Genomic DNA, 23440 nt, shown 5'->3' on the forward strand with positions numbered 1-23440 from the left:
TTAAATACATACCAGGCTGAACTGGATCCAGATCATCTTGTTGCAAATTCTGTCCTGGTTCTACACCAGCTGGGTTGTGATGCATACTCATAGATCTTGGCATGGATGAGTCATGTGTTGGGCTGCTGGGAGGGCTGTGATAAGATGTTGTGTTATAATGGCTGACTCCCAGTAGAACCAGAGGACCTGTACACAGTTGCCTATAAACTGTGGTGACTAATAATTGCTGTTGTAATGTCCTTTGGATTCACTGTGACAGATCGTATGGAAAGTAAGTTTTGAAAATGATGCAATGACTAGAATCAGTTAACAGTTTATGGGACATGAAATACCTATCAGCACATTATAGTCTCCTTCAATCCTCACTATAATCCTATAAGGTAGGTACTATGATTGTCATCCCTATTTTACAGATGAAGAAACCAAGGAAGAGAGGGATTAAGAAATTTGTCTAAGGTTACATAGGTGAACATTCTGGAGTCAGGATTCTAATTCAGACAGTCTAACTACAGAGTTTGTTGCCTGGAGGTAACAGGACATAATTTATTTATCTAGCTTGTGTTGATTGGGCTGGGTGTCCTCACTATTACTGGAGATAGTGTGCTAAGAGATAGTTGATGGAGGTGAAATGTGACTAACATAAGGAGCAGTCACCCTGTTGTGTGGAAATGAATGAATGAATGAAGTTGTTTCTAGATATATCACCAGAGAAGGATGTATTCCTGATCTCATGAAGGATAATCATATACACATTTCATAATATTTTGTATTTTGAAAACAGGTTATATTTGTACAGCAGTGTTGGCAAAGTTGGGGCTCCTGATGTGAAATATAATCTATTATGAACTCTAAATATCTATTAACTACCTAATTAATGGATTTAGTGAATTAATTATCAAACATTTGTTAAGGGCCTACTAGTGTACTAGATACTCTGATAGGTGTTTATCATAGAACCATTGTCTTTAATTAAGTCAGACTATCTTACCTGAAACATACAGATGTTTAGCCTTTAAATGAAAATAAGTACCAAGAGTGCTCACTTCGGCAGCACATATACTAAAATTGGAACGATACAGAGAAGATTAGCATGGCCCCTGTGCAAGGATGACACGCAAATTCATGAAGCTTCCATGTTTTAAAAAAGAAAAAGAAAGTAAGTACCAAGAAATTGGTGATTGCTCTTCATTCCCATGAATAATTGGGTGATACTTAGTTTTGACCTGTAGTTATGATTCTGTTTAAACACAAACTGGAACTGGTTGAATTTGGGACAGATGGTGAAGTCTTACATCTTGCCTAATTTGGGGGGGACCTCTTAAAGGGGGTGAAGGCTTGACCATAGCATTTAGCTGGCTTCAGGGGAAGAAGAGCAGTCTCAGCTGTGGGACTATGTCCTGTGCCTGGCATCCTGGCATCTCCTTAGAGCCCTTGACACATACACATTTATCATCCATCTGAGGAAGGGTGGGACTTGTGACACCCTGAAGTCAAGAGCTTAAATAAAAGTACAATTGACAGTGATGAAATTAGGGCCAGGGAAAGAACTTATCATTAACTAGTCATTAATTAATGAACTTATTAATTAAACAATAATTCATTTCACTTTGTAATAGTTACTTTAAAATAGTTTTAAACAGCTTTCAGATACTTGGTGAGATGACCCAACTAAGCTTAGGGAATATGAGTAGAATTTTTAAAGTGGCATTTTAGTATCCAATTCAAATTAATGAAAACTTCAGTTACTAAAGGATATTACCATCACTTCATAGTGGAGACCAGAAATTTTGTTGTATAAGAAAATCTCTATAACAGATTGAGTCAGTTAGAAAGGTATTTAGTTGCAAGTGAAAGAAAGTCAGACTTACAGTGATTTTAATAAATGGGATTTAAAAAATATATTTACATTTAACATAAATAGATGTCTCAGATGCCCAGAGATGGGTAGCTGATGGTTTTACTTCAATGTTTCAGTGAAAAAAAGACCTGGTGCTTGTATTTCAATTTAGTTTTCCCCCGGTTGCAATATGGCTTCACTAAGCCAGAACCTAGATTCCATTCAAAGATGGGAAAAGAGAGGTGGAAGCCAGCCACACTGTCTACTTTTATATAAAAGAGCAAAACTTTTCTGAAAAATCCCAGCAAACTGCAGTTTCATCCCATTGTCCAAAGTTGTGTCATGTGGCTACAGCTAGCTGCAAAGCATGCTAGGAAAGTGAGCATTCATATGTCCCAGCCTTTGTGTAGAGTCAAGGGGAAGGGGGTTTGGGAATAGATATTGAGTCACTTAGCCTCCAGTGAGGCCTCCTAGATGCACTCATAAATCTTATTCCAAAAGCAGTTAATCTATATAATTAACATATTATCTCTAAAATATATTATGCAGAGTTTCAAACAAATCCAAAAGTAGAGACAATGATATAGTAAATCCTCATGAACCCATCACCCATCTTCAATAAATATTAACTCATGGCCAGTATTGTTTCATATATATCCTTACCATAAACATATCTCTGGATATTTTAAAGCAAATCCTAGACTTTTATCATTTTATCCATAAGTATTTCAGTATATGTCTCCAATAGTTAAGGACTATTTTAAAAGAAAACAGCCATATTACCACTATCACTCCAAAATTAAATTAACAAAAATTCTTTAATATTGTCAAATATATAGTTAGTATTCACATTTTCCCAACTATCTCAGTTTTTGCAGCTCGTTTGAATCAATATATAATGTTTCATTTTCTCTATTATTTTCATGATTGTAGAAAAATTTTAAATTTATGTACTTAATAGTAGTGATTGTTTCTGATTGTAGACAAATGTTTATGCACTCAAGTATTTTGAAGTACTTATAAAAGTCAAAATCTATTATGGCAGCCTAAGGTTTGAATAACTGTACAAAAACAATCATATTGTAAAGAGTCTACTAGATTTTGATATTGCTTCCTAAAGTCTAGCTTGAGGGTTAAGAGATTGGAAAGTGGGTATATTCCTTTGGAGCAGCTTTGTGCATTGAGGTACCTTAGTCTATAAGCTGTAAGTAAACTTCCAAGTTTGGGGAAAACTTGAAGTATGTGTTCAGGTAGTATCACAGATCTAAATCCTGCTCAGTCTTGTAAGTTTGTTTATTGAAAATGAAGAGATAGGAGGGTGCTTGGCTGGCTTAGTTGGTGAAGCATGAGACTCTTGATCTCAGGGTTGTGAGTTTGAGCCCCACATTGGGTGTAGAGATTACTTAAAAAATAAAATCATTAAAAAAATCAAGAGTTAGGAACAGCCTTTCTAAATATGAAGTCTTGAAGTCATAAATGAAGAGACCGATAAATTTGAGTACATAATAATAAAATACATGTATATGAATAGAAAGAAAGAAAACCTCAAAACATAAATAAGTTTAAAAGCAAATGAACAAATTAAGGGAAAATGTACTACTCATATTATGAACAAAGGACAGTCATCAGGCAAGAGATGCTGCTGCTTGAACTGGGACTGTGTGGTAGGGGCAGAGAGAAGTGACTTGGCTTGGAATATATTGCAGAAGTGGCTCCCACAGGACTTGCTGATGGGTTAGAGTTAAGACAGGAGGGGGAGAACAAATAAGGGATGAATTCTAGGAAAATTGTTGGAAAAAAGGCAATTCTCCAAATAAGAGAAAAGAAAATGTGAGAAGTAGTATGTTAACTGTTCCCCTATGAATGCTAGGAATATAAAACTTCAGTGAGTATACTGAAATAGCCATAGGTGATGGCCTTGCCATTCCAGATCATGGATGAATGGCTTTAGCCAAGAGGTAAAATCAGATATGTGTTGTGTAGGAAACAGTAGTTCTGGAGTTGGGAGGCTACAATGGTTCCAACTCTGCCCTTTACTTCCTATATGATCCTGAGCTAACTTGCCAACTCAAGGCCTCTGAGCCTCTATTTCCTCAGAGGTAGAATCAGTCTAATACCCTAATAATGAGTTTGTTTCATAGTGTAGGTATAGACTTTTGTTGTGCTTCCTAATTATGTGACATTTATCTAGTGATTTATTTCAACTAACAATTTGGTTTTAAAAAGTTCTATATTTATAGAATTAGGATTACATGCCTAAAAATTATTGAATAAAAAGTTTTTTCTCTACCTTTCAAGAAAGCAGGACTCCTTAGAGGAACCATTTGTCAGGGATCTTGCATGATGATATGCTTCCATCTTTAATGTCAATTTTGATTATCTCAATGTCAGTGTTTTGTTAACTGGGAAAGACTAGGCACCATCGCTCAGTGGGAAATATCAGACCTCTCCCTATTTAAAAATATATTTATTCAGGTTTAACTTAGATACAATATTTAAAGTTTACTGCACATATTTAAAAGTTTATAATTTGATAAGTTAGATATATGCATACACCTATGAAACCATCACAACAAGGAAAATAATGAATATATTCATTGCCCCCATAAGTTTCTTTCTGCCTCCTTGTAATTCCTACATTTCACTTCTTCCCATATCCCCCGCCCCCATCTCTAGTAAAGCATTGATCTTCTGTCCCTATAGTTTAGTTATATTATCTAGAATTTAATGTAAATGTAATCATATAGTATTTACTCCTTTATTATCTTGCTTCTTACACTTAGTATGATTATTTTGAGATCCATCCATGTTGTTAAATGTATTACTAGTTCATTTCATTGCTGAGTAATATTTCGTTGTGTGGATATATCAGAATGTATTTATCTGTTCATGTGCTAGTGGACATTTGGGTTGTTTCTAGTTTTTAGATATTAGGAATAAAGCTACTATGAACATTTAAGTACAAATGTTTGAATGGAAGTATGTTTATTTCTTTGTCTAGATCGATATTTCCATCTGGTGTTATTTTCCTTCAGTGTAAAGGATCTCTTTTAACTTTTTTTTTCTGCAATGCAGGTCTATTGGTTACCTCAGTTCTTTCAGCTTTTACTCAAAACATCAATTTCTCCCCCACTTTTCCCTTTCATATCAACTATTTTTTTGTAAGATATTTTTGTTAGGTATAGAATTCTAGATTAATTTTTTCTCTAGTACTTTACAGATTGATTTGTCTTCTTGTATTATTTCTGATAAGAAACCTTCTGTCATCCTTATCTTAATCCTCTGTACAAGTCCTTTTTTCCTCTGGGTGTTTAAAAAAAGTTTTTTTAATGTTTACTTTTGAGAGAGAGAGAGAGAGAGAGAGAGAGAGAGTGCAAACAGGGGAGGGCCAGAGAGAGAGGGAGACGCAGAATCTGAAGCAGGCTCCAGGTTCCATGTGGTCAGCATAGAGCCCGATGCAGAGATCAAATTCACAAAGTGGGGCTTAAACTCATGAACTGTGAGATCATGACCTGAGCCAAAGTCAGACACTCAACTGACTGAGCCACCCAGGTGCCCCTTTCCTCTGGGTGTTTTGATGGCTTCTATTTATCACTGATTATCAGCAATTTTATTATGTATGCCTTGGTGTAGTTACCTTCATGTTTTTATTTTTTTGTCCTTGGAGTCCTTAAGCTTTTGAATCTGTGAATTTCCAGTTTTAATTAAATGTAGAAAATTTCAATCATTATTTATTTAAACATTTTTTTTTCCTCATCTCTACCTTAGGGACTCCAATGACATGTATAAATAGGCTCTTGAATTTATTGTTCACTGCACTGGTGCTGTTCTTTTATCATTATTATTATTGTTTTCTTTTTGTATTTAATTTGGGATAGTTTGTATTATGTCTAAGTCTACTATTTTTTTCTTCTGCAATGTCTAATCTGCTGTTAATCCCTTCTTCTGTGTGTGTGTGTGTGTGTGTGTGTGTGTATGTGTGTGTGATTTTTATATTGAGGAATCTGATTTGGGACTTTAAAAAAATTCGTCCATCTCTCTAGTTAAGTTTTTAAACATAGAGAATTGTTATAGTAATTGTTTTAATATACTAGATTGCTATCTGTAATATCTGTAACCAGTCTGAGTTAATATAGATGGACATTTCTCCTGATTGCAGTTGCATTTTCCTGCTTCTTTATATGCATGGTAATTTTTAAAGCTTATTTATTTACTTAGAGAGAGAGAGTGAGAAAGAGAGAGAGAGAGAGTTGGGGAGGGGCAGAGAGAGAGGGATATAGAGAATTCCAAGCAAGCTCCCTATTGTCAGTGCAGAGCCCAAAGTGGGGCTCAATTTCAAAAACCTTGAGATCATGATCTGAGCTGATATTAAGAGTCAGACACTTAACCAACTGAGCCACCCAGGTGCTCCGTGCATGGTAATTTTTGATCTGATTATAGACATCATGGATTTTTCTTTGCTGGATACTGGATATACTCTTAAATTTTTTTTCTGGAATTCAGTTAAGTTACATGAAAACAGTTTGATGCTTTTGGGTCTTGTTTTAAAAATTTGTTGAGTGGAACCATATTTATGGGTGTTTTTCTGGACTCTATTCTGTTACATTGAACCATATTTATAGGTGCTTTTCTGGACTCTTTATTCTGTTACATTGATCCATATGTCTATCTTTTTGCCAGTCTATGTTGTCTTGACTTCTATAGTCTTTAGCAAATCTTAAAATTGGCTAGTATGAGTCCTCCAAATGTATTATTCTTTTAAAAATTGTTTTAATTCTGCTGACTCCTTTGACTTTCTACATTTTAGAATCAGCTTGTCTATATCTACAAAGACTACTACTGGGATTTTGATTGGAATTATGTTAAATCTATAGATCAATTTGGGTAAGGATTGAAATCTTTACTATTTGAATCTTCCAATCCATGAACATGGTATGTCTCTCTATTTATTTTGGTTGTCTTTGATTCCTTCCTTAGCACTGTACTCTTTTTCCTCTCCTTCTAGGACTTGGATGACATTTTGTTATTATCTGTCAGGTGCTGAAGTTCTTTTCATTTTTTTAAATCTATTTTTTTCTTTATTTTCGGATTGGATTATTTCTATGGAACTGCCTCGAAGTTTAGTGATCATTTTCTCTGTCATCTCCATTCTGCTCTTGAGTCTATACACTGAGTTTCAAATTTCACTTACGTTATTTTTATATTCTAAAATTTCCATTTGTTTCTTTCTAATGTTTCTTTGCTGATACTTTTTATTTTCCCATTTGTTTTAAGGTATTATTTTTTGAGCATTTAAAAAATTAGCTACCTTAAAGATTTTGTCAGATAATTCTAACATCTGTGTCATTTTGGGGTTGGTATCTTTGATTGTCTTTTCCCATGTGAGCTGATACTTTCCTTGTTTATCACATGCTGAGTAATTTTGCATTGTGTCCTGGGTGTTTTGATTACTATGAGACACAGTCTTGTTAAAGACTGTGAAGAATGTTGATATTTTTGTTTTAGCAGGAAGTTCACTTGGTTGGGTTTAGGCTGCGAGTTTCAATCTGTCTTCTGTGAGCAGTGATTCCAATATCTGTTAAATTTTCAGAGCCTTGCCAGTACTCTTTGGATTTGGCCAATGTGTGTGCCACCTAATGGCCAATCTGGAAGCTGAGTGATGATTTTTTTGCTTAGTTTTCAAATTATTGGTATGCTATTTAGGATAAGACCCAAGCATAATCAAAGCTGAGCTCAAGAGTTTGTAAATAACTTTATGGGTTTGTGTCCCCAAGCTCCCCCTTCTTTGCCATCTTCTTTGTATTTTTGTTTTGTTTTGTTTTCTGGGGCTCCCCTTTTCAGTATTCTATCCAGAAATCTAAAGGCATTAGCTACTCTACCTGCTGCCTCTGCTACTCCTCCTATGTCCAAAATAAAGTGACAAGGACAGGAGAGAAAGAGAGAGGTGTGTGTGAGAGAGAGAATGTGCAGTGACATTGTTGGAAAAAACTTAACCTCCCCTCAGGGTTTTGGCTCCTGAGGACTTCTGTTGCTGCTACTACTATGGGTTTGTTTGGAGGCTGGGGGTGCTCAAGAATGGAGCAAAGGAAACAAATTGGTGTTTCTATACTCTATCTGAGCATTGGGAGTTCCATTTACCATTCTTGGAGCCAGAACTACTAAAGCCACTCCTGTGCATTCTCTGTATCTAGGTGTAAACTCATGGGTTTTGGGTTGTATTGAGATAAGGTTGGGAGATATTGGTGGGAAAAAAGGGTAACCTTACCATTGCTTCAGTGATACTTTGAAGTCTCTTCTGCTTACTACTATTTAATTTTCAGTTTTCCGACAGTTTTATCATTTATTCTGTCCAGGTTTTAAAGCTGCATTCATTGGGACAGCAAGACAGTGTGTACCTACTTAATCTTATCCCAAACCAGAACTTCAGCCCTATTTTTTTTTTTTTAAAACAACAACAGACTTTTATTCAACGTTTATTTTTTATTTATTTATTTTTTGGGGGACAGAGAGAGACAGAGCATGAACGGGGGAGGGGCAGAGAGAGAGGGAGACACAGAATCGGAAGCAGGCTCCAGGCTCTGAGCCATCAGCCCAGAGCCTGACGCGGGGCTCGAACTCACGGACCGCGAGATCGTGACCTGGCTGAAGTCGGACGCTTAACCGACTGCGCCACCCAGGCGCCCCAGCCCTATTTTTATATGACGTGTTCCTATAATTTCTAAAGTACTTGTAATTCTAATATTGTTTATCCCACCTCTGGCTTCAAAGTAGCACTTATTTTCTCCTTTTTTGTTGTTGTCTGTTTCCTCTACATTCTAAGAAAGCTTCCTGTTTTTCTCCTACATGAAAGATTTCATATTTTAAAAGTAGTTCTACTTTTTTATTGTGTCAAAGGAGGTTTTAGTGCTGTTAATTAATTTTTGGTCTCTTTTCAATAATTCCTCACCCCACCTATCTCCCTTTTGATCTCTTCCTGATTCACTTGTACCTCATGGGTTTCTGTTCCTGTTCTGTAGAGGGCGAATCTTCTTGTATCCAATTAAGAATGCAGAACAATTTTCTAGGAATGTATTCTAGGTCCTACAGGAAATCATTTTTATAGTCTCCTCTTACTTTGGATCTTCAGGATGCTTTTTTTTTTTTTTTAAGCTTCCTCCTTTAACAAGGGAAGAATGTTTCAAATCTAGTGTTGTGGATAGATACAATACATAAATTCCAAATGGCTTTTGTACTCCTCAAATTCTCTTCTTAAATCTGCACCAGAGGCAAGTTGATGTAGGTGTCTTCTGTTCAAGTTGCTAGTGCCCAGTGGGCTTTTATCCAGGGGTTGCCAGATACAGCAAATAAAAATACAGTACACCCAGTTAAATTTGAACTTCAAAAGTATAGGACATACTTTGATTAAAAATGATCTGAAATTCATTTTTTATCCGAAATTCAAATTCAGCTGAATGACCTGTATATTTTTTGGCAACCACAATCCAGTGTGATTGGGCCAGAATGAAATAGCATCATTTCCCATTCCTTCTATTTATCTCCATAACAAGATGATCAGAGAGAATTCATGAAAAGCCACAATCTTCAGGTTGTTCCTGTCTCCTTCTTTTTAAGAGAGTAAAATCTCTATCGTATAACTTCAGAGCAGTCACAGGTGGTCCAATTTATGCTAACAAAAAAATAAGTATTAAGCTTCATTCAGTTGATCATGCTTACATTTTGTGGCCTTGATATCATTCTTAAAAGATCCTACTTTAAAATTGTATATTAGGCACAAATAAGAGCCACGTTTTTGGAAGAGTGTTTAGAAATCATGGTCTCTCTTATGTAGGCTAGAGAGGGAATAGTGTGAAGACAGAGAAATAAGTGGTTGTTTGGTAAATACAGGTATGCCCTGCTTTTTGAAAGTTCCTATTGTGCCAATTTGCTTTTATGAAAGACCTACATTAGTACCTGTTTTCACTAACCTGAAAGAAATCCAAAGATTTTTGTGTTTACCGAAAAAAGGCAAAAAACAAAAATAGTATCCAGTATTTCTTTTGCAGTGAGCCATTACATAGGCAGCACATACCTGAGTAGCAAGAGTGATACCACTAAGCTCTTTCCCCAGGAACTACCCTCAGCATCTCAGCACCAAGCTACCGTAGCTCTGAATTGTGTCTGTTAGCTTGTGAACTTTATTTCCATTTATTTTGTGCATCTGTTAGCAAGATGTGTCCTAAGGTATCAGAAAGGCGTAAGAGTGGTTATTTTTTGGATCTGGGGATGCCCCCCAAATTTTCCATATAAATTAATGGTAATTGATTCTTCAGTTTATACAATTTCAGCTTACAAAAGATTTCATAGAAACACTCTACTTTTGGACAGTGGGGTAAACCTGTAATAGAGATAGCAAGGAGATAGCTAGAAGCTTTAGATAGTTTATTATCTTCAATAAACTTTTCAAGGAGCTTGGGAGGGATAGGGCGGGACAAGCTTAGCACAAATGAAACAATTAGCAAACTAAGATGCAAATCTTTAACATGCTTCTGAGCTATATGTATAGGCTGGGAAGGCTACAGAAAGAATAGGCTTTGTGTGCTTGGAAGTCAGGACACAGGGTGTAGCTGGCTTATTTACCTTTGGGGAAGTCTGAGTTGAACTTTAAGGAATGGAAAATATGATGTGCTCAAGCTAGTATTTAAGGCTGTGTCAGCACTTCTGACAAACAAAGGGTTAATATTCTTAATCTATAAGGAACGCCTACTAATCAATAAGAAAGAGATAAGCCCAGCAATTGAAAAATGGGCAAAGGACATGAATAAATGACAAAAGAAGAAATACAAGAGGATAATAAATGTATGAAAAATGTCTAACCTCATCAGTATTCAGTGATAAGCAAATAAAAACAAGATACAATTTTCTGCCTACTCAATTGGGAAATACTTTTAAAGTGGTTTAAATGGAAATACTCAGTATTGGTGAGAATGCAGAAATGGGTATTCTTACACACTGCTTTTGGGAGGGGAAATTGATTCTGTATTTCTGAATATATATTTAGAAATATATATCAAAAACTTTAAAATGGTTTCAAACTTTTGATGAGATAATAACACACCTGGGGATTTATCATTAGGAAATAATTATAGATTCACACAAGGATCCATATACAAGGACATCCACTGCAGTATAATTTACAATACAACAACAGAAAGGGAAATATCTACATGCTCTACAGAGCAGAGATGGAATGGGGCATGCAATAGATGAATGCTGGAGAACCATTAGAAGTTATAATGTCAGAGAATGTTTAATCACCTAGGAAAATGCTAAAGGTTCATTGTAAAGACAGAATTGTGAGTAAAAACATTTAAATGCAGTATACATATTATAAATCTAGTTGTATGAACAAAATAGATAACTGTATAGAAATATACTCGAACAAAATGTACTTGAAGGAAATATATAAGATGTTAACCCTGGGTAAATCTGAGTAATATATTAATTTTTCCTTCTTATTTTCAAAGAAAAGTATTAAAAATCAGAAATAAAGGCATACATGCTATTTAAAAAGTGTATGTATACTGTTAAACATTATTTCAGTGAGAAAAAGCAACAAGTAAAATAATTACTTGGGTTGATAACTCTTTAAGTTAGTATTCAACTTTTCAACTGGTTGCTATAAGGTGTTTTATATACATGGTTCAATAGGATTTCTTTTCTTTGAGCGTTTTGAGGCTGCTGACTAGAGTCAGCCAAAAAATTGCTTACTATGATGTACATAGTACTATGCATTTGTACTAAATGCCCAAGTTCAGGTAGAACCGCATCTTTGTGAAGATACAATTCAAGTTATTTTTTCCTCTGTGCTATCCTTGGCTTAGTCTGTTCCACGTGGCCCTGAACACTTTGTGTCAGGGACCTTGACTGACTCATCCTTGAATTCAGTGGCCTGAATCTGTTGACATATAGCAGGTGCCCAAACAATGCTGATTGGATGGTTAGTGAAGGAATAAATGAATATGGCGAAGTGACTCTCATTAGATGGTGTCTCAGCAAGTAGAAATACAGTATCCTTGAAGGAAAGGTAGTGACTAAATTATGCTGAGTTAATAGTGTAATTAAAGAGATACTGGACATTGGAATCATTCAGATTTGGAATTAAATATAGGCTTTATTACTTCGATGCTGTGTACTGTTCAGCAAGTCACTTAACTCATCTGAGCTTTAGTTTCCTGATCTGTAAGATGTAAATAGATACTGTCTTCTTTCATGAAGATTAAAAGATCTAATGAGTACATACAGAGGACTTCATACAGTTCCTGGTACATAATTTCTATTCACTTAATAGTAGCTGATAATGATAATCATCATAAATGATATCATAATTGATAAGATAATTTGCTAAGTAAAATCCTCAATCAACTGATTTAATGGGTTTCCTCCTTAAAGTGATTTCCTTTTTTCCTCCCTACTTGTATTGAGTCAGATATGTATCCAAACCAAAGAGACATCAAAGAGACCCATTTCTCACTACCCCTTCGCCTACTTCTTTCTGCCAGAAAATTCCCTATTTCTAAATTGTTGATCCTCAAGCTCTGATTTATGGGATTGGCCTGATAGGCTGACCTCGCATTGCTTTACACTAGTTTTGCTTTCAAAGTAGCTCAAAGTCTGTGAATGAAGTCCACCCTTTGCCCCCCTCTTCCTTCTCTTTGTTTTTAGCCCCAGAAACTGGTGGGCTGGGTGTCATCCTGTTTGCCTTTGTGTCTGACACATTGGAGAAGCAGCAGACCGTCAACTCCCTCCCTCCCCCCAAGCTGGGAGGTGAAGACTTCCACCAGCTATTTTTAAGGAGATGCTTTGGTTGAGAATTGGAGAAATTGACCCTTATTTTGGTCTCCTGTGGACTTAGAGAAATGGAGTTCTGAGGGTGTGAGTCTGGTGGGGCCTGCTGCACAGTCTTTCTCTGAGACATTTCTTTGTTTGAATTTCAAGGTTACAAAAGTCAGGATTCAAGGATAACTATGAAAGATCAGCTGGTAAATGTGTTCACAAGTGAAAGAAAAAGAAAGCCAAATGAATGTTAAAACCTTTTTTGAAGCAGAACAGAAACAGAGCTTTTGATCCTTTATCATGGAACAACAAAACATTCGCATGATCTCCACGTGTCTGAGTGTTCCTATATCCTTCTATGTGCACATATGTGTCCATATACCCACACACAGACATGCATGGGTGAATTCACACACACTTCCTTTTCTCTAAAAGCTGTATCTGCCCCCCCCACCCCAGATTTCTTTCTTTTCATTTCTTTCTTTTCTTTTTTCTTCTTCTCTCTATTTTTTTGATATTTCAAAGCTGGCAGTTCAGGAAATGGCTGGAACTGCCACATCTCTGTTCTTGCTAAAGAAATCAATGCTAATCCTATTACTGGCAGTTATCACCTATCCCAGAACTCACAGCTAAAAGAAAAAAACACACTGAGATGTCAAAGTAAGAAAAAGGGGGGGGGGCTAGGGAGGAGGGGGGGCGCCCTTCATTCACTTTCAAATAGTGATTGTTTTCTCTCTCTCTTCTTTTTGATCTTTTTTTCCCTCATGTTAACAGAGAAACCAAACTAAAAAACACCTGTGCTCACACAACATTAAGGGTCTGATTTAAAGCCACATGAGTCCGAGTATGGGCTCTAATTTAGATTTATCTTTCTCCAGTGTGCCTTGACAAAGCACTGATAAAGAATATTTATCATGGCTCCCAGTTTTATTAATAACAATAATAATGACACATACCATTTAATGGTCACTGCAGACACTGTGCTAGGTGCTCTGTGCAAATCATGTTATGAAATACAACAAGCCTCTGATGTAGGTGTGATAAGCATTCCCATTTTAGATATTTAGAGATTAAAGCATGAGGTTTCCTTATTTGAGCTGAGTGACTAGGTAGAAAGAGGCAGAGCCTAGTTCTGCATCTAATTGGCTACAGTATGGTACCCACGCTTTTCCCACTGTCTTCCTCCACATCTAGACTTTCTCAGTAAGGCAGCCCATGAAGAGACAGGGAAACATTTAGAATTGGGAATTTGCCATTTCTGAGCTTTTGGGGAGTTTTTCAGAAAGTCAAACAAACCTGATACGGTTGGGTTCCTCCCTCCTTACAATGGTGGCCATTCTCACATATACATCTCTTATTTCTCCCTCTGATTCAGCTCCATATAATCAGATGGACACAGCTATGTGTGCTAGGGAATCTTTACAAAATAACAGAAGGGAGCTAATTCAACTGGATTAATTGGCACCAGCGTCCTTAAGTTGACAACCTACACATGCTACTGGTCTGAGGCTTAGACTTGGAGTAGCAAACTTCATGTGCAGTGTGCATTTCATCTGGGAGCTTATTAAAAATGTATAATTCCAGGCCCCCACTCCAGAGCTGCTAAATCAATTTTAACAAATTCCCAGGTGATTTGGGAGTATATTCACGTTTAAGAAGCACTGGTCTATGATACCTCTGTCCTGCTGAAGAAAACCTCCCTAATATTAGGACGCTACCTATTCATCTGTGAGTCCTGCACCTAGCACAATACTTGGCACACAGTGGGAGCTCAAAAGTGTCCCGTGAATCAGTGACCAAATGAATCACGTATTTTGCCATTTGATAGGAAAGAACAACTCATGTGAGCTATTCACATTCAAACAACTGTGACAGAATAGTCCAAGAGTGACTAAGGACATGCACATACTTCATTCCATCACCAGGTGTACTTTTAGGCTCTTTGCTACTGGTTCTCATCTAGTGTCCCCAAGATATCCATTGCTTCAACATCCATTGATGTGTATTGAGTTGCAAGGAACTGTACTAAGCATGTGACCATAAGAAAAGGCAGGGATACTTTATGACAATGGGGAAAATGTCATTTACTTCTTTAGCATTGAGGATGGAAAGTAACTTGTTTTCTGGATTGTTAAATGTCTTATGCCAATAGGAAGGATTGTTCTGGGCTGAATTCCTGTTCCCCATGGACTATTTTCCCCCAAGATAAGAATAAATAATTATTCTAAAATATTCATAATTTTTGTACGAATAATTGTAATAAAATGTTCATAATATTTATTAATAATTATAATAGAAGTTTCCAGGAACTTTATTGAATGTTTTACGTGAATTATCCAATTCAATCCTAATGCACCCTCTTGCCATTTTGCAATGTGGATACTGAAGCCTACGGAAGTAGTAAATGGCACAATCAGAATCTGTACACAGCCTTTTCTGATTCTGAAGCTCCTGTTCCTAACCACCTAATTCTGATATAGTCAAAGTCAGTAATGTATTTCATATTATTCTTGGTTTCTCCTATACCAGGAATTAAATATTAATGTATAACAGGGACAAAAATGATCCCAGTTCCAATTCTTGCAATCTGCCCTTCTGCCTTTTTTTCTTCTGGCAAGAATTTTCTTCTTTGTTGTACAGAATCCAGGTAAAAAATAAAGCAGAGAAACCTTCTAAATGAAGGAAATCAGAGAAGCTAGAGGAAATGCATAATAAGCTTAAAGAAATGGTAATTAGAGAGGGAGAGAGAGAGAGAGAGAGCGCGGAGAGGGAGGGGTGGGGGAGCAGAGAGACTGGGCACCGGATAGCAGTCAGCATGTTTGAGGGTTGGGTGTTGAAAGTGAGAAAGAGAAATATTTGAGGATAGTCTGTGTTCTATGTGGAAGATACTGAAAGAGGCAGTCCTGGAGAGAGAAGTTTCAAAATTTTCTACGTTAAATAAATTGCACATTTTCCTTTGACAACTTAGTTTTTGGAGACACCTAATAAAATTTCAAATAGTTTATATAGTACAAAGAATGAACCACATGGGACTATGGGATTTATTCGTTATATTCCTAATTATTTATTATGAATTTACGAACCCTGATTTAGATTTGTCTAATATTTAATAGCCATGTACTATAGGCGAGGCCTCTGTGGGCTCTGCTGGTTTTTTTCTCTTTTACAATTTGTGCAATTGCTTTAGGGCTAATATTTTAAATCTAATTTAGTTTATATTATAAAATTGTCTTGAGAGTTTAAGTGCTGGAAAACAAAAAATTGCCCTGTGGGACTTTTTCCTCCAGCTTCTTCTGCCCAGCTGCACTGATTTGAGATGCCCAGAACCTCACGGGAAACAGGGTGCAATGGGAGTCAGGGGCGGGAGAAAATGAGCCAGAGCCCACAAGGCCAATCATTATCACATTTCCTCACACAATCTGGAATTGCTGCCTTGCTCAGTTCTCTTAATTTTAAAAACCAAATAAGAAAGAATTTATCATACCAGTGTTAAATGCATATGATTGCCTCCATGGGGAAGATCTAATTCTCAGGACAGAGAGGTAGGAAATGCTGTTAAGTGTGACAAGCCCAAAGGCCATGCTGATCACTGTGATGCATTTGATTTAATCCTGGATGTTGGGGGACTTAGGAAGCTCATCCTCAGCTCATGGCCCAAGTTCTCCCAACAGCTTATGAAATGCTAATACAGTTAGCAACCTTGGATGATCTCATCTCAGTCAAGAGCACAGAGAAGACACAGGCTATTATATCTTCATCATCCTAACAATAGTATTAACTGAGATTTATATAGTTTCAAAATTGCTAACCTGGATCATTCATTCAACCACCACCACCACCACCACCACAAACATTTCTTGAAGAGTAGATACTACTCAGTTCCTCTTTATCATCTCTTACTTACCCTATCAAAACAGCTTCCTAACTAGTTTCCGCATCTCTGGTCTGCTAGTGCTGCATCTTTCCACCCCAGGCATACCTTCTATACTAATATCAAAGTGAAAACAATGACATGAAAACAATAATAACAAATCCTGTGTGTTATTCCTTTGCTAAATTTTCTATGGCTTCCTATTGCCTGTAGGATAAAAGTCAAAAATCTGTGAATGGCATTAATGAACTTTTATACCCTGGCTTCAACTTCTCTTGTACTTAACAACAAACTGTTGGCTGTGCTTTCCTCTAGGCAATCAATGACTAGCTTTATAAATGCTAAAGTAAGGGAGTGACCTTATGTCACCCAGGTTTTAGATGGAACGCTCTGAAGGAGTAGAAGATAAGTTGGAGGAGGCAAAGTAGAGACAGGGAGAGTAGCTAAGGCGAAACTAGTAAAATGCGCTAGTTGAGAGGGGCCTAGGACTCCCTTTTCCATAGTTGGAAAACTTATAGAAAAATCCAGCTTCTGAAATCTGGGAGATTTGTACACTTGGTAAGACACCATGGGCACTAAGACATGAATGCCTCCAGACTAGCTTTGCAAAAGTGAGTCTGAAACAGCTTTATACAAGGTTTAGTCCCTTGTCAACACTGTGACAACCCTTACAATATGGTAGAAGGTGGAGTGTAATTATAAGAAATGACAGGAGAAATTGGTTTCCTAGTGTGACCTTCACCTTTCAACTTGGAAGAGTCCCTCCTCTCTTTTCCTTGGCATCTTAGGATACTTTACCCATAGACTTTATTAAACACCTTGATTCCGGGGGCAAAATTTATTTCATTTACCTTATCAATAGGCCAGGTGAATGACAACATTACGTAATCCTCTGCATCAGTCATGGAAAATGAGGAGACAGTATTTTAAAGCAAAAGGTATTTGACTTTATCACCAGGTGGTTCTGTTTAATAGATAATGAAATTGATGAGTACTGAAGCCGTTTAGGAAATCAGGAAGAAAGAAATAGTAACCGAAGCAGCTTGATCTGTACTTTGCTTAGCATCTTTATTCCAATTGGTTTCTAGTTTGGTCAACTGGGTTGATGCCATTGCCCATTATATAAATTCAGATGAGGGAGGTTTTAGAAGAGGAGTGGTTGTTTTTTGCACAAGTTGAACTGAAGTGACTCTAGGCCGGTGGTTCCAATGTGTGGTCTACAGACCAGCAGCATCAGCATCACCTGGGAATGTAGTAAAAATTCAGATCTACTTGATTATAACACTGGGGTGGGGCCTAGCAATCAGGATTTTAACATGCCCTCCAGGTGATTCTGGCAAATGCTAAAAAATTGAGAACTTCTGCTCTAGGACATCCAAGTGGAACTGAACATCGAGCAGGGGGTGAATGAATGGGAGAGGACAGGACTGGATGTGCAGATTTGAGAGTCATCAGTGAGTTGCAGTTAACATAAAGTGTGGACCCTCACTGAGGAGGATAGTGCAAAATGAAAAGGGAGGGCCAAACAGTGGACAAGGAGCCACTATTTCCAGTTCTATAGAGTTCTATATTGCTTTTTATTTGTTTTTTAGAGGGCATATATTTTCAAATCAGAATGTCTCTGTAATGAAAATTTTCACGGCAGCAAGGGAAAGAGGATGTAACAAAGTGAAATCTTAAGGCAGAGGCAGGATCAAGACAAAAATAATTTTTTGGATGAGGTCAACTAAAGCATGTTGAGGGCAGAGACCTTATATACATTATTTAAACTTTACAACAATACTGTGAAATAATTATTCTCCATGATGAAACTGAGGCCTTGAGAAGATAGAATTACCCTTTATCTGAGATCACATATGGGTGGAGCCAGAATTTCCCTAAGCCCTTGCTCCTTATACAAAGCAAAGCTATGAGGCCTTGCTCAGCTCTTAGGCCCGGAGGTACCTAGATTGGTTCAGTAATGCCCCAAGGGGCCACACCTGCCTGTAAATGAATTTCTTTGAAGGCCCCTCCCACACTGACGCTGAGTCTGGTCATGTGACTTGCCTTGGCCTATAGGACATTAGCATGTGCAAGGCAAGTAGAAGCTTGAAAACCACTCATGAGTGGCCCTTGTCTCTCTCTTTTGCTGAGTTTGGAGCTTACTCACATGTGAAGAACTAGGGTTAGTAGAATGGAGACACAGGTCTACCATCATCTGCCAGTCTTACAGGTGAGGCTATCTTAGACCACCTAGTCTGAGTCTGTTGCCTGATTATAGCAGCTGCCTGAGTGACTCCAGACAAGACCAGCATAACTGCTCCACTGAGCCAATATTGTGACCCACAGAAATGTGAGTAAATAAATAATTGTTTATAGCCACTAGTTTGGGGGGTGTTTAGTTATACAGACATGGATCTCTGATACGGGCCCATTTCTGTGTGGTGGGTGGAGGGGCAAAGTTGTTTCTTAGATACTCTTCTAGTAGGAGACCATTTTCCCTGAGATCTTTAAAATGGCCAATCCCACATTCACACCATTTCTTCAAAATTCTTCAGGATTCTTACTCAGCCTCCTAAGCATTTCTAAATTCAGGTGAACATGGGGAACTCAGTCATGCCTTGTCTGTGTCCACTTTTCCTCTAAAGGAAAGACTTAGATAATTACACTATATGCCCAGTGTATATTCTGGTTATGATAGCTTTATTAAAATAGGGAGAGTGAAGGGGCACCTGGGTGGCTCAGTTGGTTGAGCGTCCAACTTCGGCTTAGGTCATGATCTCCTGGTTTGTGAGTTCAAGTCCCACATCAGGCTCTGTGCTGACAGCTCAGAACCTGGAGCCTGCTTTGGATTCTGTGTCTCCCTCTTTCTGCTCCTCCTTTGCTCACTCTCTGTCTCTCTCTCCTTCAAAAATAAATAAACATTAAAAAAAATAAAAAAAATAGGGAGAGTGAAAATAGATATGGTTTGTAAGCAGACTTGAAACTCTGATAAATTCTTTCAGTACAAAATACCTAAACTTACTGAATTAAATATAGACAGCCTTTCAAATGCACACCTGAAATTAAAGCAAGTAAAAGAAATAAAGTAAAAGAAGGAAAAATAAAGTAACAGAAAATTGCATAGATCAAAAATTAGGAAGAAAATAGAAACCAGAGGAGTAGCTGGGCTCCATGGGAACAAGTCTTTGGTTTTATGTAGGGTGAGGAGTAACAGCTGAGAAACTTGTAAAGAGCTGGGGCCCTGAAAATGCCATCTCTTGGGTCAAAGGGAAGACTAGAAAAAATAAATCTTTTCATATCAGGGCAACCAGAGAACTTGTTAATTTTGATGTAGTCTATAGGTGGAAAAAAGTCTCCCCTAAGCATTCATAACTACCAGCAAAGAAATAACTGTTGTTTTAAGCCACCACATTTTGAGATGTTTGAGGTTCATATTTATACTTCCTACATGGCCCAGGAAGCCCCAAGTTGAGAAATTAGCTTAAAGTGGTCCTGGCTTGGTATATTGTTCTAAAATTACAACAATACATGGAATTATGACTGAAAGCATCATGCAAATATATAAACACAGTTTTGTTTTCCCAAGAGACTGAACTATAGAATTTAAGTTAAAAAAATTGTTCTTGAATCAGTGATTCAACTTGCTGTGTGATTCTGATCAACGATCTACCCATCTCTGGGCTTTCCTTCTTTTTTAGGTAACAGAGCGGTCATTTTTAGCCCTAGCTTTACATGGCTCTATAATTCTATGAAGTTATTAGTTCATAAATATATGATACAGTACTGTAAGGTCTAGGGAATAGAAAATTAAGATCTTATCTTGGTCACTGTTTCTGATTAGCAAAACCATTAGTGCTGGCTCATTTTCACTAGCCTGAGGCTCCACCAACCTGAAACAGTTGGTGAGAAAGGGCTCTTTTCTTTCTTCTCTGATGTCTCTCAGTGTCTGGGCTATACAGATTTGCTTGCTACAGTGTCCCTGCTGATGGCCACGCTGAAGGCCTTCCTAAGCTTTGGGGACCAGGAGCACCTGAGTTGACTTAGGAAAGCACATCCCCTTGGACTTTGCACCAAGTGACCATGCGGACACCAGCTGGACCCGGATTCAGGCAGGCAGGGTGCCTTCTCTGGGTGTGGAAGTTAGAGAACAGGGATAATGTCATAGGAAGGACTTTTGTTTCAGGTTTAATTTGCTTTATTTTAGAATAATTATGTAATATGATGTTTGCAGCACTCAAATATAATTGAAAATAATTCGTGGACATTATATATTGATGTAGTCAGGTATTTCCATGTTTCTTATGATAAGAAATATGTATTTTAGAAATGAATATAAATAGGACTTTAAGAATTAAGTATTTTCTCTTGCCCTAAGAAAAGTAAGGTGCCTAGAGTCATACATCAGGAAAGCTGCAATTAAATAGTTTAATAGACATAATTTTGAGTAAAATAAATATCTCCTTCCTGCTCTAAATTTTAAAGCTACTAGAGTGATTTTTAAAAAACATACCCCTGCTTTAATGTTTTTACTCTCCAATGACTTTCCATTGTGCTTAAAAGCAAAATTCTTTAATAACCTACAAGGCTTTTCATAATCTTTGCTCCTCTTATCTTCCCAACATTATTTCAAGCCATTTCCCAGTCCCTAACCTTGCTCTGGCCCACTGGCCTTCTCTCAGGTCCTTTAATACAGAAGCCCTTCTCTACCTCAGGTCATTTCTGCATGTAAGTGCATGGTCCTCTTATGGAAAGGACTTTTGCTCTTAATGAAGCTGTCAAGGTCCCATGAAGTCCTCTCTAGCCTTTAACTTGTGGATAGCATTGTGGGTAACATCTAGTATTTCTGATTTTTGGTAAAAATCCCTGCCTCTGTCCCAAATGGGGCTCCATCCTAGTCTCTAGAGCAGAAGTGATTCAGGACCAAACTAAATGATACATAATGTTGCTCTGGCCTCAATAATTGGCAGCAGAGTTGGGAATATGATCTGGATCTAAACTAATGAGTGCATCTCATTTCCCTGGCCATAGCAGTTGGTTCAAGAATGGGCATATGGCCCAATCAGACCCTTACTCTCAATATAATATATAATGAGACTTTTGAGAATTTTAGGGCAGAGACAGGTGTACTCTTTCCACTGAATTGGAAGTGTATAGATAGAACTGCTATGGCTACTTTGAGCCATAGGGAAGAATAACCTGTCTGAGATCAGTGCCAACAGAGAGCTGACCTGCTAGAGAGAAACCAAGTCCTAAAAATATCCTTTGAGCCCCTATTTTATTTAATGAGCCAATTCATTCCTGTTTTGTTAGGGTTTTTTCAGTTGGTTTGGATTTTCTGCCTCTTGCAACCTAGACAGTTCTTAATGGTAGAGGAAGCTACATCTTTCTGCATCACCACTTCCTACTTTCTGCCACTGCCTTCCTGCTTCTTCACTGGTTCCCTGGGTTTCTTGATTGCTGGAAGTGGCCCAGGGTAGCTTTTTGAATTCATTTGCTGCAAAGCAGTTTCTGTACCTGGTGCATAGAGAAGTGAAGTGGAATGTCACAGAACTCTGTAAAGGTATCACTCCAACAACCCCTGGTCAGCGGCTTTTTCCATTCCAGAACCTAATTGCATGATGATGTAAGATGAATGGAGACTAGAGACAGAAGATAAACTAGAGCCCAATAAACCAGTAAACAACTATTGTAGAAATGAGGGAACATTGGAAATCATTATTGAAGACAGACTATGGTCCACAAATATGATTTCATTTAATCTCCCCACTTTGTTTTTATCCACACTTTGCAAATGAGGCTCTGACGGGTAACTACTTTGTCTAAAGATGGAGACTTCATTTAATGCAGATATGCCAGTCTTACATGTCTGGCTTTCTCCCAAGGCCACTATTTATAAGTTAGGTAGAGGGGAAACTAGATTAGTCTGATGGTGGTCCTGTGAGGGGTGATGGTAGGTAAAGAATATCATAGCTGTTTCAAAGAAATAATGTCTCCCCAGATTTTGAACTCAATATGGTTTAGCCTTCCATATTCATACAACATCGTTTGGGTGTAACACCCCAGGCTTTGGAGGAGGAAATGTCTGGATTTCCATCTTTTCCACCCCTTATAGCAGTGACCCTGGGGGAAATTCTCTAGCCCTGAGTCTGTTTCCCCATATGTCAGTTGTCTGTCTCTCAGTATGGCAAGGGTTGGAGATAATACTTATGCAGCTCAAATACCATGGACATCACAAGAAGGTGTTTACTACATGAAACTATCTTAATATTATATAATCCAGAAAATTATTCATGCTTAAATATGATTTCCTTTGAGTATATTTCAAATGTTTCTCTTTATTACTCTGATCTGCCTGAGATCACCAGCCCTGTCTTCATGGAGCTAGTTATCTTTGAGGAATCAGAGAAAGTACCTTCAAAATGTTGACAAAGGAAAGGTCAGAGATAGCATGTGAGGAGTTTCAAAGATAATCCTGTCCTTCCCTTTTCCTCTGCCAGACTCTGTTTTCAGCTGGTTCAGAGTAATTTATATCTCTGGTTCAGTTAAAGTATGTGGCATCATTTAGACACTGCAAATATAATACCAATTTTACTGCAACCTAATTGTAGAGTGACAAGAGATAAATCTAGAAGATATATATAATATGAAATGGCCAAGTGTGCTTCACTTATAAGAACCACACATAGAGGAACATTATGTTGGAAATGAGGAATAGCTGAAGTTGTAATTCATGCAGATGCATATATAAATAATACTGAGTACTCCTAGGACATCTGAAACTTAATCAGTTGCCCATTAACATATTGTAGGATAAATGTAGATCTGTAATTATTGTATACTGCTAAAACCACCTTTATTTTCATTTAAAATCCTGGTTAAATGATCTGTGGTATATCTTTGGAGACTTTGTCAGCCTTCTGAATTGAGGATGTATATAG

The 23440-nt window shown here is 37.4% G+C and overlaps 1 non-coding gene and 1 pseudogene across 1 annotated transcript; both read left to right on the plus strand.

Moving 5' to 3' along the window:
• Positions 1-234: 234 nt before the first annotated feature.
• Positions 235-23440, plus strand: part of LOC124527131 (60S ribosomal protein L6-like) — a 37609-nt pseudogene continuing 14403 nt past the window's right edge.
• LOC124527486 (U6 spliceosomal RNA) lies at positions 1036-1142 on the plus strand. Its single transcript, XR_006965909.1, has one exon. It is a non-coding gene; the product is annotated as a U6 spliceosomal RNA (small nuclear RNA).

The sequence above is a fragment of the Lynx rufus genome, unplaced genomic scaffold, assembly GCF_022079265.1.
Source record: "Lynx rufus isolate CCGP_SWC_20201006 ecotype Redwood Valley unplaced genomic scaffold, mLynRuf1.p SCAF_5, whole genome shotgun sequence".
Taxonomy (NCBI): Eukaryota; Metazoa; Chordata; class Mammalia; order Carnivora; family Felidae; genus Lynx; species Lynx rufus.